The sequence below is a fragment of the Parus major genome, chromosome 1A (genome assembly GCF_001522545.3).
Source record: "Parus major isolate Abel chromosome 1A, Parus_major1.1, whole genome shotgun sequence".
Classification (NCBI taxonomy): domain Eukaryota; kingdom Metazoa; phylum Chordata; class Aves; order Passeriformes; family Paridae; genus Parus; species Parus major.
In genome coordinates this window covers 58,080,542-58,096,414 of record NC_031773.1, presented here as the reverse complement: position 1 = coordinate 58,096,414, position 15,873 = coordinate 58,080,542, and the positions used below count along the sequence as shown (strand labels likewise).

The following is a 15,873-nucleotide window of genomic DNA, read 5'->3' as shown; positions in this document are numbered from 1 at the left end:
CTGAGATTCCTGGAGATTGGTGCAGCTTCTGCCAGCCAGAACAATCCTTGGTCTGAACACAGAGCTGTGAATCCCAGGAACCTGGGACGACATCAATATCCTCCTGGGCCCTTTCATTAAAAGCAGATTTCCACAGAGAATTAATGAAATACAGAAAATTAAATGGAAATGGAAAGGAGCAGCTCCCCCAGCCCATCAGGCCACAGCATCCAAAAGAAAATGAACAAAGATTATGGATGGGGACCATCACCAATCCCAAATCCTTGGTGTGGAATACCATGCTGCTTTGGTTTATAATCTCTTCTCTTAGTGGACAAACCCTTCAGCTCTGCTTCCAATTCACCGAATTCCCAACTGTGGCCACCGAGATTCTGCTGCACCGGCGGGATCCAGGGAAACACGCAGGGTGTGGTCCCATGGGAATGCTGCCCAGGAAGCACATGGACCTAATTGGAATTCCCCAAATAAGTCCGTTATGGATCCTGTTTCTATTTCTCCTGAAGGGAAAATTAGAATAATAATAATAATAATAATAATAATAATAATAATTAAAAGGTCACATGTTACAAAAATACACCTATGTATCTATCCCACATATAAAATATTACATTTACAGAGATTCAGCTATAATTCAAATTCAACACTGAATTTGGCTGAAAGTTTCAAAACTAAGAGGGAAAACTGCTTGTCATCCTGAGATTGTTCATGCTGTGGATAAGAAGTCCAGGTGTGTTGCTGAAGAGCTGAAATTGGTTTCATTTTTAGATTATCAGAGGAATGGGGACATAGTGATGCCTGGCTTAGTTTTCCCTAAACACATCACGGACTTAAATAAACCAGAAACATCCATAAACAGCTCTGGGTCTTGCATCACGACTAAAAGGATTAAAGACTATTTTTACAGCTTTTAAAATAAAAGTAATTATTCAAGAGCAGTCCTAGAGGTCTTTCATCCGACCAAGACTTGACTTACGTGGTTCCATGCAAAGATCAAACTCACGGGAAAACCCCACTCCAATAACTGAGTTTAAGCAGCAAAGAGAAATAATAAAATGCTGACCTTGATGCAGCTTGTCCAGCTCTTTGGAATCAGTGGTGATTGGGATACTCTCTGACCGTCGTTGGCGGAGTTCTGTGGCTGTGGTGAAACCCTGGGAATCAGTGTGGCTGCATCAGCCTGAGGGAAAACCAGTCTGAGCAGTGCCAGGAGAGCTCATGCCATTCGTTAACCCCCCATAATTAATATTTCCTGCCTCGTGGAGCGGTGCCTGTATCATTCTGTGCACATTTCACAGACCGTGCATGAGCTGGTACCTCTGAACAGAACTTTAATTCTGCTCCAAGAAAAAGCTCCAACATCCATTTTGTGTGTTTTATGGAAATATCCTCCACTTCAGTCCTGTCCTGGTGCATTTGGACTTTTCCCATCACAAGTTATGTCACACCTCCAATCACCTTTACTGCCCTTTGGAGACCTTCCAAATTCACCACAGTGCTTTCAGCCAGGACATATAAACCTGTGGAATATCTTGGGTTAAAGTTCCAGAACATCCTTACTGGGATTCTGTCAGCTTTGGTTGATGCCTTTAATATTCAGCAGTTCCTTCTCTGCTGCATAAGCCACAGCCTCCACTGTGTGAAATCCAGCTTCTTCCCCATCATTGGCATCTGTGCCACATTGCTGAGAGGGGGAAAAAGGACACTTGTTAGTATTTTTTGATTGTTTTGGGTTTGTTGTTTTTTTCACAGAACACAAGTAAGAATTTAGCAAAGAAGTTTGCAGATTCACCTTGTTTTGAAGAGTTTAGGTTTGCTATTATGAGGGAATACTTCCCTCTGATTTTAGCAAGGCCCTGGCACAGGTTGTCCAGAGCAGCTGTGGCTGCCCCTGGATCTCTGGCAGTGTCCAAGGTCAGGCTGAATGGGGCTTGGAGCAAGCTGGGATAGTGAAAGTTGTCCCCGTGGCAGGGAGAGGAGCAGGATGAGCTTTTAAGGTCCCTTCCACCCCAGACCATTCTGGCGTTCCACGGCTCCTGCCAGGAGCCCAGGGCAGGAGAAGGAGCTGAATGGAAGCACAAACTGGAAAGGTTTCTCACCATGGCTCAGCTGACTGAAACCCAGTTCTTGCAGTAAATCAATCCCAAGTGCCACATCCTCCATTCTGCCACAGCTCATCTCAAATACCACTGAATCTGGAGCATTTCAGTGGCCACGGCAGCTGCAGGTGCCACAGACAAGACCTTGGTGGGGACTTTTCCTTGTCAGCAATTTGCCAAGGGACCCACAGAACACCAATCCTGTTGTCTCCATTCATGGAACCAGTGGGGTTCTCAACCCTGCAAGACGCAGAAGCAATAATATCCTGGCCCTTCCTCACTAGGACTTTCAAAATTAGGCAAGGTTTTGTGTGTCTGTTCAAATCACCTTCAAAGATAGTGATTAGAGAGAGGGGATTCCACCCCTCCTGAAATTCATCAGGAATTAGAAGTGGACACAAAATAAAAATGAATGATTCCCATGCCCTACACCATGTACTCTTCTCACTAGTCTGCAACACTCCCCTCATGGGACAGAAAAGAGAAGGCACATTCAGATTAGGGTTAAACTGCTTCCTTCCTCTTTCCAGGTCAAACTGAGGAAGCACATCCAGAATCCCCACACTTTAGAGTTGGTGCATTTTCTGTTTGGGCCACTGAAACAGGCAAATGTTAATCCCAAGTCTCACCAGTAACTCACTTTTATTTCTAGTTCACACTTACAAGCAGACAGACACTTACAAGCAGACAGATTGTGCAAAAGGCTTAGAGAACTGTTCCCACTTGGCCACAGCTTTCTGAGGAACTTCCAGAAGCAATGCTGGTTGTTCCTGGCCTCTGATCCAATTTGCAGCTTGAAGTAAATACAGGAAACCCAGCATATATGAATCTTTCCACCCAATCAATAAAACCTTACTGTGAATAAAAGAGACAGCCAGCTGGGGTTCCCACTGGGAATCTGCCTGGTCTCATCTCCAGGCAAATACAGCACAGTATTTGCACTGCAAATAGGAAGCACAAATCCCAACATGGAAAAGGAGCCAGGAAGCACACAGGAATAGCAAGGTATTTTCCATTTTCTGAAGCGTCACCTTGTAAGGTCTCTAACAACAATTCATTTGCAGATTAGACCTTGCTTTGACTCCAAAAAATTCTCATGTGCCCCTGAACTGTCCAGTCTCCTTCAAAGACTTAGGCTGATGTGTCCTGAGATGACTGAGCTGATCCAAGGTCAGCTTTGTCTTTGATTCCTGCTCCTCTGTGTGTCCCTGGTTTGACATTTTGACCGTTCCCTGCACGTTCTCTCCTCTTCGTGTGGTTTGTGTGCGACCCAGATCATCAATAGCTGCGGTGGCCCCGAGCTGGCCTGCTCTGTCCCCAGCCCACTTCTAAAGACACCACTGATTTCCTCAGAGGACATCTGACATCCAAAGAGAGAAACCTCTGAGATTCCCTGAGGGAGATATGGACCAGATCCAGGAGACCTGCCATCTCCCCAGGCTCAGGGGATGCTTGGGTGCCCTGATTCTCCTGCTTCACCCTGGCATGTCCTCAAAGACACATTCCTTGGGAATGTCACCTCATGTTCCCACTTTGTGTCCTAGAGCTGAGTGGCCCCAAGACACAAACATCCCCATCTCCATCCGCAAATTCCACAATGGCTGGGAACTACCCACAGAAATCCCTGTCAGAGCTCCTGGGAAAGGGACATCAGACATTTGCAAGAGGAACTCAGTCCTGTGTCCCTGGGAATCCTCTCTTCCCTCTCCCTCCCCCTTTTCCAGAGAGATGGAGTTGCAGGGGATGCGGTGGTGTGCAACAAGTAGCTGGCTCAAAACTCCATTGGATCTGGTCCAGTTAAATACAGAAAGCAAACAAGGCTGGAAAAGGGCAGCAATAATCAGCCTCTCCTGATCCAAGGCAGCAGGACCCTACAATGAGCTCCAGGGATGCAGGCTTCCCTGAACATCCTGAGCAAAAGCTGCCAGGCCATCACTCATCTACCACAGTCCCTCTCCTCCGATTGGCTTTCCCCCTTCTTGGTAACACTGACCCCATGTCTGCCTTTGCAGCTCTCCTCAGCCAATGGATATCCTGACTGGAACCCCTCACTCCAGTGTGGCCAGACAGCTGAGCAGACACAGGCTGGGGATGCCCTTCATCAGAACATCCTGCTGCATGGAAATAGGGAATGGATCCACACCCCCAGAGCTTTGGCTCCCACTTCAGAACCTTGTGAAGCCATGGACAAATACAGTGTCACTGGGAATCCTGGAGACAACTCCCTCCACTATCAATAACCACCAAGAGAAGATAAAGATCAGCCAAGGCATTATGCCATAAGCATTGTTTGCTGTTTATCCCCAGCAAGGAAAGGAATCCCAGGTGTTTTCCACCACAGGAGGCAAAAGTATTGACTGACTTCATCAGTCCATCCATAGGTCTTATTTCCCAACATCAGCCCACCAAAGTGACATTAAGGATCAGATGCCAGAGATGCTGCACTGCACTTTGGCTCTCCATATGTGTAGAGATATTGGAATCATGGAATCACAGAATGGATTGGATGGGAAGGACCTTTAAGATTATCCAGTTCCACCCTCTGCAATGGACAGGGGCACCTTCCACTATTCCAGCTTGCTCCAAACTCTGTCCAGCCTGGCCCTGGACACTGCCAGGGATGGGGCAGCCACAGCTTCTCTGGGCAATCTGTGCCAGGGCCTCACCACCCTCACAGGGAACAATTTCTTCCTCATATCCAATCTAAACCTGCTCTCTGTCAGTGGGAAGCCATTGCCCCATGTCTTCTTCCCCAAAGTCCCTCTCCAGCTCTCTTGGAACCCTTTAGGCATTGGACAGGGCTCTCAGGGCTCTCCAGAGCCTTCTCTTCTCCAGGCCGAATATTCCCAGATCTCCCAGCCTGTCTGTGTAACATAAGTGCCCCAGCTCTTGAAGCACTTCTTGGCCTCCTCTGGACTCCCTTGAGGCTCTTTCCATCCATCCCAAAGTCCCCACAGGCTGCACAGACAGAAGCTGCCTACAGGAGGAATCTGCCGTAAGGGAAGGGCACACACAAACCCCGCCCTGTTGGAAACACAGGGCCAGGAAGAGCAGCCCGAGCTCCCAGTGCTGCTGGAAGACATTTCAGCTGAGGAAGGAGCTTTGTTTCACTGGAGACAGCTCCCCCTTGGCTTTAGACACAACCAAAGGCAAACCCAATGACAAGAGGCTGAATAAAACAATATATTCCAGTCCTGCCCACCTCTCTCCCAGGGAACTGACAGGGTGTCAGGTTCAGACAACTCTTCTTAATGAGACGGAATTCTAAAAAATGGGGAAAAACCTCTCTCCTCTCTTCAGAAATCTTGGAAAGTTCACCTCCTGATCCAGAATCAACCAGGCCACACCTTTGCCTCAGTTTATTTTTATTTTTTTTTCCAAAGAAAAGATGGACCTTTCAACTGCCTGAAAACTCATTTTCCATCACCAGTTACTCTGTGGCACAAAACCTTCATGAAAGTACTTTTAGTTCAGAGGTTCCATCTGCTTCCTTGTTTACACGAGCTCACACTTCCGAAGCTGTCACATCTCCAAGTTCCATTGAACTCTTCCCAAACTCCAAATGAATCCTCTGCTGGAGGACACAGGAAGTTTTCAGCTTCTAATCTTTCAGAGTTGGAAGTCCAGACCAACAAAGCACTTGACCATCCAATTTTCTGTAGTCAGCTCTAGTCTGGTAAAAACCCTTCAAGCCAGGTTGTTTTTCCGTGGTTTTCTGTTCTAATCTAAAAGATTTGTAAGTTTTACTACGGAAGAGTTCAAATCCACAGCAAAGTACCTAGAATCCAATTACATCAGCAAAATAACTTATTTTTCTCATGCACCCCATCACAGGTCCTGGTGGGACCATCAAGTGGTACAGAGGCAGGGTGGAGCAGGGAAAGAACCAGGATCATTTCTCTCCTCCAATTCCAATGTTCTCAATGAGGTCAGGAAAAAATAACAATTTTGTTTACACGAGAAGACTGGAGTCTGTTTTTAGTGACTGGCAGACAATACTCAAAGGGAAATATTTCCACCTCTCTCAGCACAGGCCATAAACCATAAACAGCAGGATGGAATATTAGAACAGAAATTATCAGGTGCTTTTTCTCAAGGTGGCATCTCCCCAGACAGCAGCCAGTGGGGAGTGGGGGAGAGGGGAGAGGAGAGAGCAGAGAGGATCTCTCTTTTCCTGGCATAGGTGTTGTCCCTGTTTCCCTGCCTTTCACATCCTCAACAGCAAATTTTCCTTACAGTTAACATGTAAGAAAAGAAAAATTCCAAGTAAATTGTTAATTTGTCAGGATGACAGCCCTGGGACAGACATTTTCCCTGCTGTGTTCCTGCTCTTTTCAGAGTAGCCTGAATAAGTTTTCCAGCCAGGTGACCCCATCTTAGCACAAACAGCCACCCCTCAGTACAACATTTATTTACACCTCGGCTCGGCTGCAGAGAAGTGTCTGAAAGCCCAGCAGGAGCACAACCTTCAGCACAGTCCCCTCCCTGCACAGTCCAGGTGCACATAAAGCACACACCGGCCTCCTGCTCCTCCCTCCTGACTCAGTTAGCTTCTGGAATGCCACAAAAGTAGGAATTCCAACCTAACTGGGATTTCCTCTCCTTCCCTGGCCTGCTGGATTCAGTTTGACTGCTCCAAGCTCTCCTCCACTATGGAATTATAACTGAAATATTACACATACAGCAAACCCTTTTTGAATTAAAAAGATAACACTTCAGTCGGCTGGAGAAAAAAAAAAAAAGTCAGATCTGCTGAATTTCCCTAAGCCAGGCTACACAAAACAAAACAAATAAAAAAATCTTTTCAGTCTGGGTCAAAAATAACTTTTCATTCCACTTTTTCACTGTTTTCAACAACCTACCATATTAATTTTGCCTCTCTTCAAACAAAAAGCCAATTCAACTTTGAGAACCATATATTCTGGTGTCCCAAGCTAACACAATGCATTTCTCTTCCCCTGGTCCCCAAATTGATCTTAGAATAGAAACATCCAAACTCACTGTTCCTGGGAACCTGCAGAATTCTGTGTCAGAAGCTCAGTGTTGCCTGATGAAAACCCTACACATCTCCAGTGGGTTCTGCCTGCTTGGATTTTCAAATCCCCTTCCCCCGGCTCCTCCCTGCCCCGGCACCTGGGGCAGTTGTTTCCACTGGGCATGACCGGGAGGGGTTCACACCTCCTCTTTCCCTGAGCTGCCGTGGGAGCCTTGTGCTGTGTCAGCCCTCCCAGAGCAGCATTTCATTCCTTCCTTCCACCCTTCCAGAGCTGCCTCACAGCCCCCGGGAATGGCCCTGACCAAACCCCACGGCTTTGGTTTGCTGCTCGTTCCCAGCCCCAAGGGATTTCACTGAAACAAGGGCTGAAAGCCTTCCTCAGAAAGAGGGAGAACATGTAAGGGTGTCTAAGCAATCCCTCAGATCAATCCCTTTCTCTCCCTTTTGCTCATCTCCTGCCTCACGCGCAGCGCCCGCCTGGCCGGTTCCTTCACGCGCTCCCACAGAATTCCCAGCCCAAGTGTGCAATGGACACAATGGATCTCACCCTGCAAGCGCTCTGGGGGTCACAGAGCAGGACAGAGCACACCTGGAATGCTCAAAAACTGCTCAGCTTTGCTGCTTCAAGCACTTTCACACCCAGGGAACTGAGCGGTCCCAGATATAAACACCACATTTGATATAAATCTAATAAAATATTTGATTCGGCTGCCAGCGTTACAGCTGGTTCCCACACAGACACACGAGACTGCTGCCATTTCAGCAGCAGCTCCCGGGGACATGAACACCACCCACACCTCCCACCTCCTCAGCCCCGAGTCCATGCAGGACTCCCAGAGAGCTGCTGGGAGCTGGAATTGTCCTTGCTGCCCCTGCCTGGCAAACCCTGCCTCCACCTGCGGCCCCCGCAGCCCTCACCTCCTGGGAAAGAGGAGCTGCATCCTGCCGGGTGCTCCCGGCTCCGCTGACCCCACAACCCGTTTACCCACGTCGGGAAACGTTATGAAAAATCGCGCTAAAAGACCTGGGTCGGCGCCGGCGTCGCGTTCAGGCAGCAGAAAGGACGGAGCATGTTCCTTCCGGGCCAATTGTCCCATCCCCAAGGCGCATGCGCAAGATGCCGCCATCTTTGGAAGGCCGTTAAGCGGCTTGTCCAACCGCCATCTTTGGTGTGGCATAAAAACATTACTTTCTCCCTTTGTCGCCATCTTTGATTGTGGCGGAAGCCATTTCCGGGTAAGCCGCCATTTTTGGAGTGGCACGTTAAGGTCCCCCACTCCTCACAAAGGCGCCTGGCTTTCGACTGCCTGAAATCCACCCTACCGCCCGACGCCGACCCAGCGCTTTCAGCGCGATTTTTCTCAGCGTTTCCGGTGTGGAGACACAGGTGGTGGCGTTAGCGGCGACGGGGGCTGTCGGGAGCCGCGCGGGGGACATCAGGCAGAGTCAGAGACGCCTCTGTCGCGGTCCCGCCATTTTGAGTGTGGCTCAACCCCGACAGGCCATATGTGGTGCTCTGTCACGTGACTGTCATCACTTCCGCCATCTTGGGAGTGGCAAACTGCGTCTCCCTTTCCGCGCCGCCATGTTGAGAGTGGCACACGGGCTGCTCTCTGCAGCCTGCGGCCGCCCGGTGTCCCCGGCCCTTGTCGCGGTGCGGCCCGGCACAGCCGGCGCCACGGCTGTCGTTCTTCTCAGGCACCGCCCCGCACGGCGGCCACTCCTTTTATCGCCATGGCCCCGCTCACGGCCGTGGCTGTTCGCACTCCTAACTCTCCTTCACCCCTCCACTCAGTTTACAGACATCGCCTCGCTCGGTCCTGGCTCTTGCCCTTCCCATGCTCGGCAGCCACGGAGGCCGCCGGTGTCCCGTGTCACCCCGCAGGGGACAGCAGGGGACAGCAGGGAGGGTCAGGGCTGGGGCCGGCAGTGCCGGTCTCTGTCAGCAGGCAGCAGCAGCAGCAGCGCACAGCTCAGCCCAGGGCTGCTCGGGCGGAGAGAGAAGGGAGGGACAAATTGGGATAGAGCTCTTGCCATTTCCTTCAGTCCGATCAGCTTACGTTTTCAGGCACTCGGTTGTTTCATTCATTTATAAAAACGTTATGTCATCACTTTCAGACTCTACAGATTTCTATTCCGTTTCTTACATTCCTGTCTATAATATAGTAGATAGCGTTTATTTCGAAATGAATTTATATAAAAGTTAGTATTATTTGTCTATATAAATGAAACCCTTGACAAGTTTTAGTATTCTTCACACACCCCCTACCTCTGAATTTTCTGGCAGTTTGGGGTCCCTTTGGGGATCCCCCCATTCCCCACTCACCTGCTCCTCCACCTGGCACTCCCAGGGACATTGGGGTGCCCCAAAGACATCAGAGCCCCGAAGTCCCCACTGTCTCCCCCAGCCTTTTTTCCTCACCCCCCAAGAAGGGTGAGTCAAAACAAGTCAAGCTGCCCTGGACAGCAGCACGTTGCATTAACAAAGCCATTTACACGTATGCATCCCCCCAAAAGGGCTCTGCTGGAATAATAAAGGGGATCAGCCCCCAGAAGGGTTGAAGTTCCTCCCCAGCTCCGGTGTCACAGGCTGGTGGCTGCTCTGCCTGAGCAGGTAGGGGAAGTCTGGGTTGTCTCGGTTCAAACCAACCAAACTCAGTCCCTGTGCTCTGAAGGGGCAGAGAAGTCTCCCCACGACGGATAACAGGTTGATCTTCACACAGGAATTAATGCATCACCTCCTCCTTGCCATGTTCCTGTTGTAGAGCATTTTCATTGGTCATGAACAAATGCATTTCATGAGTTTTTAACTATTACTGACCAAGTACTTTTGTTTTGAAAAACAACCAAGAAAATACCATGGACAGGAAACAATTCCATTTGAACAGTCTGAATTTCCAGTATTTAAAAGGAAAAGTAATAACTGGATAAGTCCAGGACTATGTAGCCATTATCAATAGAATCAGTAAGTTTCCCAGTATTGCTTTAGGTATTTCATGGGAAAAACCCATTCAGCCCCAGATTTATCATCCTTTTGTTCTTTGCCTAACACAATTTCACAACAAAGTAGCTCGATCTGGGTCACTTTCCCTTAATTTCCACCTGTGTCCACAATCCTGGCAGGAGCTCGGGGAGCAGCAGAGTCACCTTGTGACTTCGCTGTGTTCAGTTGTTTAAATCAGGCCAGTCCCTCTGCCAGTTCACACATGTCAGCTTTGGCCTCCCCTTCCCCAGCAGTGAATCCTCCCCTGCTCTGTGAAGCTGCACCTCCAGCAGAGACAGAAGGATCCACCCAGTGCTGTGCTGGGAAGGCTGAGACTGTGGATGACAGTGTCAGCCCTTGAGGTTAAAAATAAGAAAAAACAACAGAAAATCCAATTTGACTTAGTCTTCTACAGGTGGCATTTCATGGTTCTGCAATGTGTACTTCCTCCAAGGTCAAAAATAATCACCTCATAGGACTGTTAACTTCTCCATTAAGCCTCTTATATTATTAAGATTTAGGGATTTATTACATCCCAGTTACTTCTCTGTTTCAAAAAAAAAAAAGAAAAAAGTGGGGGAGTAATAAATAAAGAGAGACCAACTCAACTGTAACCTTTTCCTTGTTTTTCAGTATTTCCTAACATCAAGCACCTCACACTGTAGAAGAAAGAATAGCTTGTTTCTACACATGCAAATTCCTTAAGATTTTAGTATCATCTGTTTCTTGTCAGTATGAGAAGTGTTTTGCACAGCACAATTAATAAAATGGTCTAATTTTTAGAAGACACTATACAATGAGAATGGACAGCAAAACTGCCTCGAGAGGAAATGTGTGCACACATTTCCCTTTTTGTACTCTGAGCTTTCTTTTGTGTCACACCTGAAATTCTGCGTTTTTTAGTACTCTGCCCCAGTCCTTCCCTCTCCTGTCAGTGCTGCTGTCACATATAAAGAGAGGAATTTTCTTTAGCACTTGATGTCATCCTTAACGCCACAAGAAGTGATTCAGCAGGCAAGAAACCTGCCTGCTGCTTCCATGACTGTTTGGGCTAAGGATGCCAAGTCAGTGAGAGAGCTGCCACGTCCTTCCATTGCTCAGAGCTTGTAGTGGGACAAGCAGCACAAAACCCAGCAGATCAGAGTCACATATACAGGAAACTTTCCAGTCTGAACCATTCAAAACAAAAAAAGTGTCCCCCAAAACCCACAGCACACAACATCCCAACTTACAGTTCAGAATTGTTCTGTGCAACACTCACCCTTTCCAAAGCGAGACACAGACCTGTGCCAGGGGTCTCAGGCACATGGCAAACTGACACCGTGGGCCCATCTCTGCACCTTTGCAGGCACCTGCCTCGTGTGACACCACTCCCAGCAGGCTGGGGAGAGCCCTCTGTCCCTCTCAGCCCTCCCTGCCCTGGCTGGGGTGCAGAGTGTCCCCCACACCCTCGTCTGGCTGGGACAAACACACGGAACACGTGTGTTCAACACTGACTGATCTCCTTCACCACTTCCTGCCAGGAGACTGAAGCAGCAGACTGATGGATTTCAATCCTGAATTAAGTTCTCTACATTCTTTCTCTGTCCCTTCTCTACAACCTTTTCCTTCAATTTTCTCTTCCAGCCCCCTAGTTCTGTCAAAAAACAAATGCATCTAGACAATGGTACAGATAATACATCAAGTTCAGATAAAGGCACTGAAATTGGCAGTTCTGATGTTGTAAAACTTTCTTACAGATAACAGAAGTTTCTTAAGAACTCTCCTGGAACAGGGAAAGAAGAGAAACCACATAGACCTTCAATGCAATGCTCAAAAACCAGCAAGATCTTTAGTCTTGTATATTAAATGTTAAAAATCACATGCATAATTAGAGAATATAGTTAAAAATATATTTCAAAACCCAACCCTGACAGTTCACCTGCAACTGCTATAAAATATGTACTTTATATCTATCTGTGTATGTATGTATGTATGTATGTATGTATATATATATATATATATATGATGATTTTCTGTAATCTTTGTACAGGCATTTTAAATCTGCTTTGCTTCACAGATGCTTTTATGCCCAAAGGCATTCTCATCTTCTTTTATCCTAAATAAAGTTTTGGAAAGCTGAGTTTCATGAGAACTGATTCATATTTTGATTATTCTTAATTGGTGGTTTCGCTTGAAACCAAAATCAGTGGGTAAACGCAACATGGTCTTGAAAGGCCATAAGATCCAAGATATCCAATCCCCAGTTCCCTCAGGATTTGTTCATTGAAGCATTTCAGGGTTTATTTAGCAAACTTAAGGTTTTGGTGATTTCATGATCAAAACAGCAAGAAATCTGTGAAAAAGAAACTTAACTAAAGCTGGCTAAAAGTGTTCCCTGCTGATGACTAATTAAAACAACTCATTAAAAAGGAGGTAGGATTGATTCAATACTCACAAACACATCTTGCTGAGATCAGAGTTCTCTGCCCACCGAGGACCCAGCAACCAGCAGGGACATTTCTCCAGTCTCCAGCAGAGACCTCCTCCCTCCACATCCAGGGACCTGCAGCCCCTCAGGGAACACCACCTTAGTCTTGAGCTGGGAACAGGAGAAGGACAAGGAATATTTTTAAGTCATTCCAGCCTCAGCGGTGTCCAGACCTGGGAGAAAGCACTTCCCACACCACTCTTGGAATTTTCTTCCCTGCCCCTTCCAGCTTTGGAAGATTTCTGTGGGAGCCTGACTTATCTGTGCAGTTCAGAAGCTGCACATCCCAAAAGCATTCCCATGGGAACATGAAGCTTTACTCATGCATTTAGTTTCTTTATCCCAAATATTCTCCCCAATAGTCACAATCTAGAAAGAAAGGAAGGGAAAATAAGGAGAATCAGTTAATTCTGACATAAGGAACGTTGATGATCCCAACACACTTCCAGGTGAAAAAACATTTCTGCCACTCTAAAAAAAAATCCACTTTATATTGTCTCAATTAAATATTACTAATTTAAATTTTGTATTAAAAATCTTAGGGACACAACACTTGGAATTCTCAAAAACAGCTCAGTTTTGCTGCTTGAAGGACTTTCACACCCAGGGAACTGAGTGATCCTGGATATAACCCCCCCACTTGATCCAAATCTGATATAAATTTGATATTGTTTGGCTACTAAGTTTTTCCAAAAGCTGTGTAGTCAAGGCTGGAAATCCTTGCTGAGGTTTTTTTCCTGTCACATCTGGTTTTACCCTGGGGAAAACCCCTGCTCAGAGGACTTGGCTTTAAATAGGTTGCACTTGATCTTACAGACACAGAATTCCTTTGGGATTTGGCATTTCCTGCATCTCCAAACACATTAAAATAATGGAGTGCAGAGTACTGAGGCTCAATTATTCCCATTCTCCTCACATCCCTTTTCTCAGTTCCATATGGATTTGGGCCTCCCTTGGAAGGCCTGGAAAGGAATTTAGGAATTCCCTTCAGTTGGTTTGGTTTCCAGCTTTTCCTCTGTGGTGGCCCAAAAGGCAAAAAAATGACAAAAAACAAACAAAAAAAAAAAAAACAAAAAAACCCCACCAAAACAAACAAAAAAAAACCCAAACCAGAAGAGCACAAAATTCCAGCCCCTCCCAAGATGCAGCTCCTCACACCAAACCTTGGGAGTATCCGTGGTGGTTCCAAAACTGCTCCAATTCCACATTGAGCTCAGCTTCCAAGGTGCTCTGCCTAATCCACATCCACAACTGGATAGCCCAAAGCCTGCACAAAAAGAAGAGGCAAAGGGAAGGGGAGAGGGGAAAAAAAGAAGTTTTGGGTTTTTCCTCTCTGCACAACAGAACTGAAGGGTGGGATGGAGAGGTTTTATGGAAAAGAAGTACCAAAGGCTGCTTAATTCCCAGCAATTAGTGCTGCTGAGGTTGAATACAAGAGGACAAATCCACTGGGATCAAACAGGAGTGGCTGACAGAATGGGTTATGACACAGACCTGCAAAGCTGGAGCCTTGTTTCTTCTCCAGGGCTTTCCCAGAAATTCTCCATGTTTGGTTGTACTCCCAGCCTCCCCACTGGGTAGGATGGACTTGGATATCCCAGGTTACTGGTTAGGCTAAAACAATAAGGTTATGCAAAGTGTTTTTCCCAAGGAAACAGCATATTCTCTGAAACTAGGATAACCTATCCCATGGCTTTCCCCAGGAAGAGTCACAGTTGGATATAGTTTCCCATAAAGTATTCCATATGGGCTCACCTTTTTCTTGGAGCTTGGCTGAAGTCCTCAGCAATGCTAGGGAATGTGGCCATTTGAGGGTTTTGGAAGATTTGGGTCATTTGCTTTCTTAGGTTTTCTTTTAGCTTTCCCACTGGATTGTGGTGTCCAAGAAATATGTCAATCCAGTTTGATTCCTGATCTTTTGGACAATTTTTGCACAATTCCTGTACAAAATAAGCCCCCCTATTAGAATGTTTTTCTTTACCATTCCCCAGCAGTTTTATCTGCCAGTCCATTCCCTACATTACTTGGGGTCTTCCCAGATTTCTGAGCTTCACAAGGCAGGAGATTGATTTGCCTTAGGAGCTAAACACTCCTGAGTGATTGTCTGATAACACCTCCACATTTGGCAGCTGATCCTTGTGCTTTCAGACAATTCCAAGGCCCAGTGTCCCCAGTGTAGGTCTTCTCGTAGAGTTTCCCTGCTGGGATCATGCTCAGGAATCCATGGGGTACAAATTTAGCAGTTAATTCTTCTTTCCCCTGCCTACCTCTAATTCCAAAGGATTTGGTGTCTGCCTTACCTGGCTGAAGTCTGGTTCCAGCTCTGTTCTTACTGCTTCAGCTGCTTTTAATTTCCCAGGAATTCCACCAACAGACTGACAGTATTTTCCACCTCCTCCAGGATTCCCTATGTTGGGATTGGTTGCTAGAAGAATATCAAAGCCTGGGCCCTCAGGGCTTTACTATCAGGAATTACATCCCTGCATTTGTTCATTTCCTAATATTATCTCTTCCCAACAAGGCACTGGGCATCCAATGAATATAGAAATGAATATACTAACCACTGGTTACCCCTCTGGAATGTCAGAGCTTGGAAAGAAGAGCAGTTGGGGCTTTTCAAGGTGGTACCCATGATGTATATTTTACCTAAGAGCCCCTTCCCATGTCTATCCCTGTATCCACCAAAAATCCACCTGTCCATTCCCCAGCTTCTTCCTCCCTCTTTTCCTTTATCCAACAGAATTTTAACAGGTGAATATTTCCCTCTGGAATCACACCTTTTATTCCAAACCTGATAACAAGTGAATCATTTCCTCTGACCTTCATTATTAGGATTTCACTGAGAGCTGATGGATGCAAAATGATCCTCTCCTGCTCCCTGCTGGATTCCTGGATTACTGCTCCATGATGGACCCTATCAAGTACCAGTAACCATCACTTCTGGAGTAACATTAGTCCTAAGCAGGAAAAAATAAGCTTTAGTGGCATGATGATGAACCCATATAATCTTTATTCATTTTTGTATTCAAGTAATTTATGCCACTGGTGGGCTAATTGCTCTCACTGGCAGCCTATCTCTGAGATGAATATCTCACTGATCCAAGACCAATCAGAATTTCACCTGGTACTCACACAGAAGTTCTTAATATGGACAGAGCCTTTGTGCCAAGAGACAGAGACGTGAATAAGGAATAATTATGCCTTTCCATTTTATTTTTTTTCCGAGACTGATTCAGGAATCTGATCCACTCCAATTCTTGAGCTTCTTTCAAAAACACCCTTCAAAGTGTTCATTCAGCATTGAAAAGCATATGGGTGATGGAAATTC

The 15,873-nt window shown here is 46.6% G+C and overlaps 1 long non-coding RNA gene across 1 annotated transcript; it reads right to left on the bottom strand.

Moving 5' to 3' along the window:
* Positions 1–12,347: 12,347 nt before the first annotated feature.
* Positions 12,348–15,544, bottom strand: LOC117244452. The gene is made up of 3 exons (XR_004497592.1): positions 14,301–15,544; positions 13,709–14,159; positions 12,348–12,656 (listed from the first exon to the last, which is right to left on the bottom strand). It is a non-coding gene; the product is annotated as an uncharacterized LOC117244452 (long non-coding RNA).
* Positions 15,545–15,873: the final 329 nt, after the last annotated feature.